Here is a 12701-nt window from a genome sequence, read left to right on the forward strand (position 1 = left end):
CCGGAACCATTCCAATGTCCAAACATAGCCTTCCATTATATCTATCTTTATGTCTCGACCATTTAGAGACTCCTCGTCATGTCCGTGATCAAATCCGGGACTCCGAACTACCTTCGGTACATCAAAACACATAAACTCATAATACCAATCGTCATCGAACGTTAAGCGCGCGGACCCTATGGGTTCGAGAACTATGTAGACATGATCGAGACACGTCTCCGGTCAATAACCAATAGCGGAACCTAGATGCTCATATTGGTTCCTACATATTCTACGAAGATCTTTATTGGTCAAATCGCATAACAACATACGTTGTTCCCTTTGTCATCGGTATGTTACTTGCCCGAGATTCGATCGTCGGTATCTCAATACCTAGTTCAATCTCATTACCAGCAAGTCTCTTTACTCGTTCTGTAATACTTCGTCCTGCAATTAACTCATTAGTCACAATACTTCCAAGGCTTATAGTGATGAGTATTACCGAGAGGGCCTAGAGATACCTCTCTGAAACACGGAGTGACAAATCCTAATCTCAATCTATTCCAACCCAACAAACACCTTCGGAGACACCTGTAGAGCACCTTTATAATCACCCATTTACATTGTGACATTTGGTAGCACACAAAATGTTCCTCCGGTATTCGGGAGTTGCATAATATCATAGTCTGAGGAACTTGTATTAGTCATGAAGAAAGCAGTAGCAATGGAACTTACTCGATCATAATGCTAAGCTAACGGATAGGTCATGTCCATCACATCATTCTCCTAATGATGTGATCTCGTTCATCAAATGGCAACACATGTCTATGGTTCAGAAACATAACCATCTCTGATTAACGAGTTAGTCAAGTAGAGGCATACTAGGGACTATATATTTTGTCTATGTATTCACACATGTACTAAGTTTCCAGTTAATACAATTCTAGCATGAATAATAAACATTTATCATGAAATAAGGAAATAAATAATAACTTTATTATAGCCTCTAGGGCATATTTCCTTCAGTCTCCCACTTGCACTAGAGTCAATAATCTAGATTACATAGTAATGATTCTAACACCCATGGAGCTTTGGTGTTGATCATGTTTTGCTCATGGAAGAGGCTTACTCAACGGGTCTGCAACATTCAGATCCGCGTGTATCTTGCAAATCTCTATGTCCCCTTCTGACACTTGATGATGGGTGGAATTGAAGCATCTCTTGATGTGCTTGGTTCTCTTGTGAAATCTGGATTCCCTTGCCAAGGCAATTGCACTAGTATTGTCACAAAAGATTTTCATTGGACCCGATGCACTAGGTATGACACCTAGATCAGATATGAACTCCTTCATCAAAACTCCTTCATTTGCTGCTTCCGAAGTAGCAATGTACTCCGCTTCACACGTAGATCCCACCATGATGCTCTTCTTGGAACTGCACCAACTGACAGCTCCTCCATTCAATAAAAATACGTATCCGGTTTGCAACTTAGAGTCATCTGAATCAGTGTCAAAGCTTGCATCGATGTAACCGTTTACGACGAGCTCTTTTTCACCTCCATAAATGAGAAACATAACCTTAGTCCTTTTCAGGTATTTCAAGATGTTCTTGACCGTTGTCCAGTGCTCCACTTTGGGATTACTTTGGTACCTCCCTGCTATGCTTATAGCAAGAAATACATCAGGTCTGGTACACAACATTGCATACATGATAGAACCTTTGGTTGAAGCATAAGGAATGACTTTCATTTTCTCTCTATCTTCTGTAGTGGTCAGGCATTGAGTCTGACTCAACTTCACACATTGTAGCACAAGCAAGAACCCTTTCTTTGACTGATCCATTTTGAACTTCTTCAAAACTTTATCAAGGTATGTGCTTTGTGAAAGTCCAATTAAGCATCTCGATCTATCTCTGTAGATCTTGATGCCTAATATGTAAGCAGCTTCTCTGAGGTCTTTCATAGAAAAACTCTTATTCAGGTATCCCTTTATGCTATCTAGAAATTCTATATCATTTCCAATCAACAATATGTCATCTACATATAAGATTAAAATTCTACAGAGCGCCCACTCACTTTCTTGTAAATACAGGCTTCTCCAAAAGTCTGTATAAAACCATATGCTTTGATCACACTATCAAAGCGTTTATTCCAACTCCGAGAGGCTTGCACCAGTCCATAAATGGATCGTTGGAGCTTGCACACTTTGTTAGCACCCTTTGGATCGACAAAACCTTCCGGTTGCAACATATACAACTCTTCTTCCAGAAATCCATTCAAGAATGCAGTTTTGACATCCATTTGCCAAATTTCATAATCATAAAATGTAGCAATTGCTAACATGATTCGGACAGACTTAAGCATCGCTAGGGTGAGAAAGTCTCATCGTAGTCAACTCCTTGAACTTGTCGAAAACCTTTCACAACAAGTCGAGCTTTGTAAACAGTAACATTACCGTCTGCGTCGGTCTTCTTCTTAAAGATCCATTTATTTTCTATGGCTTGTCGATCATCGGGCAAGTCCACCAAAGTCCACACTTTGTTCTCATACATGGATCCCATCTCAGATTTCATGGCTTCTGACCATTTCGCGGAATCTGGGCTCATCATCGCTTCCTCATAGTTCATAGGTTCATCATGGTCTAGTAACATGACTTCCAGAACAGGATTACCGTACCACTCTGGTGCGGATCTTACTCTAGAAGACCTACGAGGTTCGGTAGTAACTTGATCTGAAGCTTCATGATAATCATCATTAGCTTTCTCACTAATTGGTGTAGGAATCACGGGAACTAATTTCTGTGATGAACTACTTTCCAATAAGGGAGAAGGTACAACTACCTCATCAAGTTCTACTTTCCTCCCACTCACTTCTTTCGAGAGAAACTCCTTCTCTAGAAAGGATCCATTCTTAGCAACAAAGATTTTGCCTTTGGATCTGTGATAGAAGGTGTACCCAACAGTTTCCTTTGTGTATCCTATGAAGACGCACTTCTCTGATTTGGGTTTGAGCTTATCAGGTTGAAGCTTTTTCACATAAGCATCGCAGCCCCAAACTTTAAGAAACGACAACTTTGGTTTCTTGCCAAACCACGGTTCATAAGGCGCCGTCTCAATGGATTTTGATGGTGCCCTATTTAAAGTGAATGCAGCCGTCTCTAAAGCATAACCCCAAAACGATATCGGTAAATCAGTAAGAGACATCATAGATCGCACCATATCTAATAAAGTACGGTTACGACGTTCGGACACACCATTTCGCTGTGGTGTTCCAGGTGGCGTTAATTGTGAAACTATCCCATGTTGTTTCAAATGAAGACCAAACTCATAACTCAAATATTCTCCTCCACGATCAGATCGTAGAAACTTTATTTTCTTGTTACGATGATTTTCCACTTCACTTTGAAATTCTTTGAAATTTTCAAATGCTTCAAACTTATGCTTCATTAAGTAGATATAACCATATCTGCTCAAATCATCTGTGTAGGTAAGAAAATAACGATACCCACCACAAGAATCAATACTCATTGGACCACAAACATCGGTATGTATTATTTCCAACAAGTCAGTAGCTCGTTCCATTGTTCCGGAGAACAGAGTGTTAGTCATCTTGCCCATAAGGCACGGTTCGCAAGCACCAAGTGATTCATAATCAAGTGATTCCAAAAGTCCATCAACATGGAGTTTCTTCATGCGCTTTACACCGATATGACCCAAACGGCAGTGCCACAAATAAGTTGCACTATCATTATTAAACTTCAATCTTTTGGCTTCAACACTATGAATATGTGTATCACTACTATCGAGATCAACAAAAATAGACCACTCAGTAGGGGTGCATGACCATAAAAGATATTACTCATATAAATAGAACAACCATTATTCTTTGATTTAAATGAATAACCTCCTCCCATTAAACAAGATCTAGATATAATGTGCATGCTCAACGCTGGCACCATATAACAATTATTCAGGTCTAAAATTAATCCCGATGGTAGATGTAGAGGTAGCGTGCCGACCGCGATCACATCGACTTTGGAACCATTTCCCACGTGCATCGTCACCTCGTCCTTAGCCGATCTTTGCTTAATCCGTAGCCCCTGTTTCGAGTTGCAAATATGAGCAACAGTACCAGTATCAAATACCCAGGTGCTACTGCGAGCATTATTTAAGTACACATCAATAACATGTATATCAAATATACCTTTCACTTTGCCATCCTTCTTATCCGCCAAATACTTGGGGCAGTTCCGCTTCCAGTGACCAGTCCCTTTGCAGTAGAAGCACTCAGTTTCAGGCTTAGCTCCAGACTTGGGTTTCTTATCTTGAGAAGCAACCTTTTTTCCGTTCTTCTCGAAGTTCCCTTTCTTCCCTTTGCCCTTTTTCTTGAAACTAGTGGTCTTATTGACCATCAACACTTGATGCTCCTTTTTGATTTCTACCATCGCGGCCTTTAGCATTGCGAAGAGCTCGGGAAGATTCTTGTTCATCCCTTGCATATTATAGTTCATCATGAAGCCTTTATAGCTTGGTGGCAGTGATTGAAGAACTCTGTCAATGACACAATCAACTAGAAGATCAACTCCCAACTGAGTCAAGTGATTATGATACCCAGACATTTTGAGTATGTGTTCACTGGCAGAATTATTCTCCTCCATTTTGCAGCTGTAGAACTTGTTGGGGACTTCATATCTCTCAACTCGGGCATTTGCTTGAAATATTAACTTCAACTCTTGGAACATCTCATATGCTCCATGACGTTCAAAACTTCTTTGAAGTCCCGATTCTAAGCCGTAAAGCATGGCACACTGAACTATTGAGTAGTCATCAGCTTTGCTCTGCCAGACGTTCTTAACGTCATCAGTAGCATCTGCAGCAGGCCTGGCACCTAGCGGTGCTTCCAGGACGTAATTCTTCTGTGCAGCAATGAGGATAATCCTCAAGTTACGGACCCAGTCCGTGTAGTGGCTGACATCATCTTTCAAGCTTATCTTTCTCTAGGAATGCATTAAAATTCAAGGGAACGGTAGCATGGGCCATTCATCTACAACAACATAGACATGCAAAATACTATCAAGTACTAAGTTCATTATAAATTAAATTTCAATTAATCATATTACTTAAGAACTCCCACTTAGATAGACATCCCTCTAATCATCTAAGTGATCACGTGATCCAAATCAATTAAACCATGTCCGATCATCAGTATAGATGGAGTAGTTTTCAATGGTGAACATCACTATGTTGATCATATCTACTATATGATTCACGCTCGACCTTTCGGTCTCAGTGTTCCGAGGCCATATCTGCATATGCTAGGCTCGTCAAGTTTAACCCGAGTATTCTGCATGTGCAAAACTGGCTTGCACCAGTTGTATGTGAATGTAGAGCTTATCACACCCGATCATCACGTGGTGTCTCGGCACGACGAACTGTAGCAACGGTGCATACTCAGGGAGAACACTTGTACCTTGAAATTTAGTAAGGGATCATCTTATAATGCTACCGATGTTCTAAGCAAAATAAGATGCATAAAAGATAAACATCACATGCAATCCAAATATGTGACATGATATGGCCATCATCATCTTGTGCTCATGATCTCCATAACCGAAGCATCATCATGATCTCCAACATCACCGGCGCGACACCTTGATCTCCATCGTAGTGTCGTTGTTGTCTCGCCAACTATTGTTACTACGACTATCGCTACCCCATAGTGATAAAGTAAAACAATTACATGGCGATTGCATAGCATACAATAAAGCGACAACCATATGGCTCCTGCCAGTTGCCGATAACTTTGTTACAAAACATGATAATGTCATACAGCAATTTATATCACATCATGCCTTGACCATATCACATCACAGCAAGCCCTGCAAAAACAAGTTAGACGTCCTCTACTTTATTGTTGCAAGTTTTACGTGGTTGCTACGGGCTTCTAGCAAGAACCGTTCTTACCTATGCATCAAAACCACAACGATTTTTTGTCAAGTGTGCTATTTTAACCTTCAACAAGGACCGGGCGTAGCTACACTCGATTCAACTAAAGTTGGAGAAACAGACACTCACCAGCCACCTATGTGCAAAGCACGTCAGTAGAACCAGTCTCGCGTAAGAGTACATGTAATGTCGATCTGATCCGCTTCATCCAACAATACCGCCGAATCAAAGTATGACATGCTAGTAAGCAGTATGACTATTATTGCCCACAACTCTTTGTGTTCTACTCGTGCATATAACATCTACGCATAGACCTGGCTCAGATGCCACTGTTGGGGAACGCGGTAATTTCAAAAAAAATCCTATGATCACGCAAGATCTATCTAGGTGATGCATAGCAACGAGAGGGGAGAGTGTTGTCTACATACCCTCATAGACCGAAAGTGGAAGCATTATGATAACGCGATTGATGTAGTCGTACGTCTTCACAATCCGACCGATCCTAGCACCGAAGGTACGGCACCTCCGCAATCTGCACACGTTCAGCTCGGTGACGTCCCACAAACTCTAGATCCAGCTGAGGTCGAGGGAGAGTTTTATCAGCACGACGGCATTGTGACGGTGATGATGAAGTTACCAGCGCAGGGCTTCGCCTAAGCACTACGACGATATGACCGAGGTGTGTAACTGTGGAGGGGGGCACCGCACACGGCTAAAACAATTGTCAACTTGTGTGTCTATGGGGTGCCCCCTTCCCCTGTATATAAAGGAGTGGAGGAGGGGGAGGGCCGGCCCTCTCATGGCGCGCCCAAGGGGGGAGTCCTACTCCCGGTGGGAGTAGGATTCCCCCTTCCCTAGTTGGAGTAGGAGAGGAAGGAAGGGGGAGAGAGAGGGAAGGAAAGGGGGGCCACCCAATTCAGATTGGGCTTGGGGTGCGCGCCCTCCACCTGGCCGCCTCCTCCTCTCTCCCACTAAGGCCCAATAAGGCCCATACACTCCCCGGGGGGTTCCGGTAACCCCCGGTAATTCGGTAAATGCCCGAACTCACCCGAAACCATTCTGATGTCCAAACATAGCCTTCCAATATATCGATCTTTATGTCTCGACCATTTCGAGACTCCTCTTCATGTCCGTGATCACATCCGGGACTCTGAACTACCTTCGGTACATCAAAACACATAAACTCATAATACCAATCGTCATCGAACGTTAAGCGTGCGGACCCTACGGGTTCGAGAACTATGTAGACATGACCGAGACACGTCTCCGGTCAATAACCAATAGCAGAACCTGGATGCTCATATTGGTTCCTACATATTCTACGAAGACCTTTATCGGTCAAACCGCATAACAACATACATTGTTCCCTTTGTCATCGGTATGTTACTTGCCCGAGATTCGATCGTCGGTATCTCAATACCTAGTTCAATCTCATTACCGGCAAGTCCCTTTACTCGTTTCATAATACTTCATCCTGCAACTAACTCATTAGTCACAATGCTTGCAAGGCTTATACTGATGACTATTACCGAGAGGGCCCAGAGATACCTCTCCGAAACACAGAGTGACAAATCCTAAGCTCAATCTATGCCAACCCAACAAACACCTTCGGAGACAACTGTAGAGAACCTTTATAATCACCCATTTATGTTGTGACGTTTGGTAGCACACAAAGTGTTCCTCTGTTATTCGGGAGTTGCATAATCTCATAGTCTGAGGAACTTGTATTAGTCATGAAGAAAGCAGTAGCAATGAAACTAACACGATCATAATGCTAAGCTAACGGATGGGTCAGGTCCATCACATCATTCTCCTAATGATGTGATCCCGTTCATCAAATGACAACACATGTCTATGGTTAGGAAACATAACCATCTTTAATTAATGAGCTAGTCAAGTAGAGGCATACTAGGGACTATATGTTTTATCTATGTATTCACACATGTACTAAGTTTCCGATTAATACAATTCTAGCATGAATAATAAACATTTATCATGAATTAAGGAAATAAATAATAACTTTATTATAGCCTCTAGGGCATATTTCCTTCACTTGTTGCTATTGTGACATTTTGCTTCGCTATGCTTAACACTTTTGTTTTAAGAGTGTTTTGTGCAGTTCAACTTGAATGGCACACCGGCAACTTTGCTTAATTTTGGTGGAACTGCACAAAAGGAGATCGGATTTCCATATATGTGTTGAGATTTGTTTCAAGTCGTCCTCGCGAGTTGTTTCAAATCTTGGTCAAGAAAGGTCAGTACCGACTTTCATCCACATGATGGTGCAGTGTGCTTTGAGATGTTGTGCTACTTGTATTGGTACTGTTTTGGATAAATGTTGAATTGAAGCTATTGAACTACTATCTTTTACCATTAAGTGGGCAAAAATTGTTCCAACCCAGACATGATGCGTGTTTCTTTGTTACAACAAAACTCTGCATCACCCCCTTTATAAGTAGATGGAAGCACATGTTGTTGTTGCGCCCACTCTCCCCTGGAACTGCTTATGTTTTTTGATAATCTAATGCCGCTAGTAAAATTAAGCAATGCCACTCTCATAATTAATTAACTATTGAACCTTAGTTCAAAATTGCAACACTTGTTAGGGATTGGCGGGATTACCATTTTTGTGGCCGCATGTTTCATCCTCCTTTATTGGCCAGTAATTGATTCCTTTTTTGCCTCTGTTAAAACATGGATATCTATTCAACTTGTTGCTATTACGACATTTTGCTTCACTTAATCTTTGCGGAACTGCACAAAAGGAGACTGGATTTCCATATATGTGTTGAGATCTCTTTTAGGTCTTCCTCACGAGTTGTTTCAAAGTTTGGTCTTGAAAGGTTAGTACTAACTTTCAGTACCGACTTTTCTCAGAATTAACTATTGAATCTTAGTTCAAAACTGTAACACTTGTTAGGGATCGGCGGGAATACCATTTCTGTTAGGGATCGGCCGGAGTACATGTTTAAGAAATGTATTGTTCAGATAATGTCTCTGTTATTATATATCAGTTATAGTGTTTTACAAATGGTACTATATTGCTTTGTAGTTCTTTCTACATGATTAACCAAGGTATTATTAAGATAATGTCTCTGTTAAAATGAATCAGTCGCATTGTCTTAGGAATGGTACTTTTCTGCTTTGTCGTTCTTTATACATGTTGAAACAAGGCATTGTTAAGATAATGTCTCGGTTAATATGAATGAATCACACTGATGGAGAATTGCTACTCTCCTGCTTTGTTTCCCATTAAGATAAGGTAGATCGATAGATGTTTTTCTTCTGGGAGTACACATCATCAACCGTTATTTCTCAGTAATTGTTTCCCTTATACCTATTGTTGCTTACAGGGATATCAAAATTAAAGCTCGGTTTTATTCTGACTTTGATTTTAGTTGAACTGCACAAAAGGAGACAATGTGTCTAAGGCAAACTGCTGCATTAGTGGGTCCAGTTAGTCTTACCACTTTGCAGAAAGAAGCAGTCACTGTTTGCGCTACATTACAGAAGGAATGATCAAGAAGCTTTATAAAGTATTAGTAGATGTTGGTGACATGACTAGTCTGCAGAGAGCATAGGCAACTCTATAACACGTGTAGTGCACTGGGCAAAAAGTGCCCAAACAAGTACAAGAAGCCATGATAGGACTCCAAGTCTGTCAATGTCATTCTAAGCAACAATGATGGGGCATCTGGGTAAGGTAATCTGTTTAGCGTACTTTTAGTTTGTTAGTCCATCGATTGGTGGGTTGACACTGGGGCCAATATTCATGTGTGTGCTGATGTGTCTTTGTTTTCTTCCAGCATATAAATACAAAATCCACAGGGATGCTCAGCTTGATTTTAGTGGAACTGCACAAAATGTTCAGATGGTTTGTGTCCTCCATAGTACTTCATCATGCACAATACATCGAATGGTTCTCTAATCATTCTTTGTCACCTTGAGCAACCGGACTATCAGTTGACAAACTGATGACAAACCCTGCCTGTTCCACAATCATAGGCATTACATATTTTGAATCGTAAAAGCTTGTCAAAGTTTAATCATTGATGTTAGCAAAAAGACATTAGTTTAATATATTGGAATTGGAAAACCTTGTCAAATTTTGCTCATTGATGTTAGCCAGAAGACATGCATTTGATATTTTTGAGTGGGACGCCCTTTGTCGTGAGCAACGTCGATCGTTTTTTCCTATTCCTGTCTTTAGTTCAGAAATATTTACTCTGCTGAGATGCAGTCACATGAATGTTGACTTATGTAAGGTACTTTAAGAGTTTGTTTTGAATGTTGTCTATGTAATGCCAGGCCTTGTGAGTTTGATTGCAAAGTTGAGCTTGGAATGCTGTGGCATGCGGCATCACGAGCTGCTCACTTTGCCTATTGAGAATAATGCTTCACATTGTTTTGCATGTTGAGCTAATGCCTATGATTTGCATGTCATGAAGATCATCCTCTTCTGTTGTTTATGTGCTTAAGAAGTTCATTGTCTTATGTTTCATTCATAGCCTATACGACAACTCGGGTAGGTTAGAGGTGAAACCATATGATCTTCCGACCAACTCATCAGCTTAGGCCGTGATTGGATCGTCGTTTTCCTACCAAAACTGCTTGAAAAACTGACGCTTGTAAATAAAAGCAGATGGTCTCGGGCGAAACACTTGGTTGGTCGATTTTGGCTAGTAAAATATACACTGGTCTCTCAAATTACACGTGTAACCCGCCTGTTTTACTTACTGACCTCGGGCCCTCGGTTTCATTATGCATGTATTTTACGCGTTGTTTCCGATGACGAGTAAATTACACTTGTATCTTAATACAGGTGTGAAATAAACCAGAGCTCCCAAGCGCAGCCTTACCATTTCATGTCGTCTCAGTCTCTTGAAGGTGCTCATAGGTGTCTGATGACCCTGGCTTCATGAATGAGCACTAGGCGCTATATCAGACCATCCGTAGGGCCCACGAGGCCCTCTCCGTCGTCCTTCAAGTTGTTGCACTTGTCGTGGCGCCAAGCATTGTCAACATGGTCAACGAACATGAGGATTCAGGAGATGACTTTATTTTGACTGGATGATAGTAGGGACCCACTAGGGCCGTAGCTGTACGTACGCAAGTGCCTCCTTATTATTTACAACTATTTTGTTTGATTCCTCCTGGTTTCCTGACATCACGGTCCGCACCATTGTCAACCTATGCAGTCAATAAACGAGAGAATTGCACAAGGAGCGGTTGATAGCTCGTACCAAGCAGCTCGAGCAGTATTTGTGTTTTTGAGGTGTGAGCACTGCAGAGTTTTTCTTGAGCGATGTTTTCGTTGTTGTTCAGAGGAGAGCTGGGTATTAACTGGGCGGGCTGTGACCCATCTAGCCCAGACCAGATATCCAGCTCAGATATTAATTTTTTTCAAGCTGAAAATGGCTAGCCCAGTATACTTTTTTTAGGAATACCCATGCAAGGTCAACTTGTTATTCTCCGCCCCGCTGGGCTGCAAATCTTTCCTAGGAGGTATGCATTAGGCTTAACAGGAAAATGGGCTTTAAGAAATAATAAATGGGATGTAATTATAAAACTAGGCAGTAACTATAAAAAATGCACCAAACTCATAATTAGTTTATAAAAAATTATTTTTGAATTTTGAAAAATTTAATTTCATTAATTGTTGCACGCGCAATGTTTTATTGGATTTTTACGTAATACAAATTTATATTGAAATTGTATTTAATCTGACTAGAAATTTTAGGATAAAAATATTTTGAATCCCATCAAAATGTGGGAAATTTTATTGAATTCTTTTTTGAACGGTTGGTTGAAATTATTAATTGTTGTCCTAGCAAGAAAATGGGTTGTACTTTTAACAAACTGTAAATGGGTTGTAGTAAATTCCATTAGAATTCAAAAATGGGTTGTACATTCTTACAAATCGCAAATGGGCTATAAGTTCTCTGCCACACACTTGTGGGCCTACTAAGTTGACGCGTCCCCTAAAAAAGTAAGTTGACGTGTATGCAAGGCTTTGTCAACTTATAGTCAACACACGGTTCTAGTAGCACTGGTCGTTGGATGTCCATCCAACGGATGTCGTGCTTCTTCTTCAATCTCGGATATTCTAGCTTCAGCCGTCCAAAAAATGATTCCTCCCCCTGACATCTGGGGCACAACGTTTCGGAGGCTGACATGTGGGCCTACTAAGTTGACGCGTACAAAAGGCTTTGTTAACTTAGTCAATATAAACGATTCTAACTGCAGTGACCGTACGATGTCCATCCAATGGCTATCGTGCTTCTTCAGCCTCTGGTCTTCTTGCTCCAACCGTCCAAAGCAGCGTCGGTCATGCCGCCTGCTCCTGGCTCCCGTGGCCGGCTGTGCTACCGCAGAGGCCTCACCGCCCCCTACTACTCCCACCGCTGGCCATGCCATCCCTCCACTCACCCACACCCCATGTTATTTTGCGGCGACGGCAGCCTCACACCAAAGCCAAACCAGTGAACCCTGGTACTCCTCTCTGCATGGGCATCCACTGGCGCGTCTTCCCCGGCTCCGTGTCGTCCCCTTCCTAGGCCTCGTCGTCGTCCACCGCCCTGGTGCTCTCGGCGCGGCGTGGTCAACGTGGTCAAGGAACAACTTCCATCGGACGTGGACTGTACATGGAGAGGCTGACAGCTGGGTCCACGGCCGCACACAAGGAAATGCCTCCTTATTACGCGCAAAATAATGATTCCTCCGCCTGACATCTGGGACCCATCGGAAGGGCCTCTGTATTTCGCGAAGAAAATGCTCCC

This window comes from Triticum aestivum, chromosome 7B (genome assembly GCF_018294505.1).
Source record: "Triticum aestivum cultivar Chinese Spring chromosome 7B, IWGSC CS RefSeq v2.1, whole genome shotgun sequence".
In the NCBI taxonomy this organism is placed as follows: Eukaryota; Viridiplantae; Streptophyta; class Magnoliopsida; order Poales; family Poaceae; genus Triticum; species Triticum aestivum.